Below are 1,581 nucleotides of genomic sequence, written 5' to 3' on the forward strand. Positions count from 1 at the left end.
TTCTTGTCGTGTGAGCCTTTGTTACAGTTTCCTCTTATCTGAGATGTTGTTTCTTGTCGTGTGAGCCTTTGTTACAGTTTCCTGTTGTCTAAGATGTTGTTTCTTGTCGTGTGAGCCTTTGTTACAGTTTCCTCTTATCTGAGATGTTGTTTCTTGTCGTGTGAGCCTTTGTTACAGTTTCCTCTTATCTGAGATGTTGTCTCTTGTCGTGTGAGCCTTTGTTATAGTTTCCTGTTGTCTAAGATGTTGTTTCTTGTCGTGTGAGCCTTTGTTACAGTTTCCTCTTATCTGAGATGTTGTTTCTTGTCGTGTGAGCCTTTGTTACAGTTTCCTCTTATCTGAGATTGTGTTTCTTGTCGTGTGAGCCTTTGTTATAGTTTCCTGTTGTCTAAGATGTTGTTTCTTGTCGTGTGAGCCTTTGTTACAGTTTCCTCTTATCTGAGATTGTGTTTCTTGTCGTGTGAGCCTTTGTTATAGTTTCCTGTTGTCTAAGATGTTGTTTCTTGTCGTGTGAGCCTTTGTTACAGTTTCCTCTTATCTGAGATGTTGTTTCTTGTCGTGTGAGCCTTTGTTACAGTTTCCTCTTATCTGAGATTGTGTTTATGGCCTGTGAGCCTTTGTTATAGTTTCCTCTTATCTGAGATGTTGTTTCTTGTCGTGTGAGTCTTTGTTACAGTTCCCTTTCGCTGAAACTCTGTTGCAGTTTTCCACTCTCTGACACTGTTGCATTTCCCTCTTGTCTGAGATGCTGTTGCAGTTCTCTTTACCCTGTCATGTTCTTTAGTTTTTCTCTCGAGTGTGACGCTGTTGCAGGGCTCCTTGTCCACGCCTGGTCCTTGAACGACCAATAGACTTTGGCAGAAAACTAAGCACGAGTAAAAGCCCTGCACTGCTGATAAGAGAGTGAATGCAGTGAAGTCGCCAGTGCGTCATTAATTCTAGTGCAAGGAAGGAAGTACTCACCTGGCGGCCGTTTGAAGTGTGAAATGCTGCAATAATGAGGCTTCAGTTGGCTGCTCTGGCCTCTGGCCCCAGGGCCACTGCACCTGCTGCACCAGTGGGAGCCACGACCCCCAGCGAGTGAAAGGTGACCGGGAAGCGTGAGTAGGAGCTAATGAACAACACAGAGGAGGGAGGGGGGAGCGACTGCGGGGGAATGGAAGAAAAATGTGACCTGTGCATGTATATATCTACTTAGATAATTCCTATCGGGAAAATATCAGAAGTATATGTAGACAAAGAACACAGATTATCTGTTTCGCTGACTAATCACCAGTCTCTGTGGCGCAATCGGTTAGCGCGTTCGGCTGTTAACCGAAAGGTTGGTGGTTCAAGCCCACCCAGGGACGGTTATTTTATTTACGAGCCTCACCTTGTAAATTTGGAATGTTTTTTTTACTAACGTCATCTGGAACATTCGTGTTCAATGTTGCTAAAGAGCGCTGTTAATTATAACCATTACGCCTTCCCAAACACAACTTCTAAGATAAAGAGAACTAATACAATTATCTTTACACTAGTAATGATGTGACAGTGCTATAAAAGATCACACACACACACCATCTTTACCAGTCATTACAC

At 43.3% G+C, this 1,581-nt stretch overlaps 1 non-coding gene across 1 annotated transcript; it reads left to right on the forward strand.

Annotated features, from left to right (window-relative positions):
* The first annotated feature begins 1,275 nt into the window (after positions 1-1,275).
* TRNAN-GUU (transfer RNA asparagine (anticodon GUU)) lies at positions 1,276-1,349 on the forward strand. The gene has a single exon. It is a non-coding gene; the product is annotated as a tRNA-Asn (tRNA).
* The last annotated feature ends 232 nt before the right edge of the window (positions 1,350-1,581 follow it).

This window comes from Lissotriton vulgaris, chromosome 12 (assembly GCF_964263255.1).
Source record: "Lissotriton vulgaris chromosome 12, aLisVul1.2, whole genome shotgun sequence".
NCBI lineage: Eukaryota > Metazoa > Chordata > Amphibia > Caudata > Salamandridae > Lissotriton > Lissotriton vulgaris.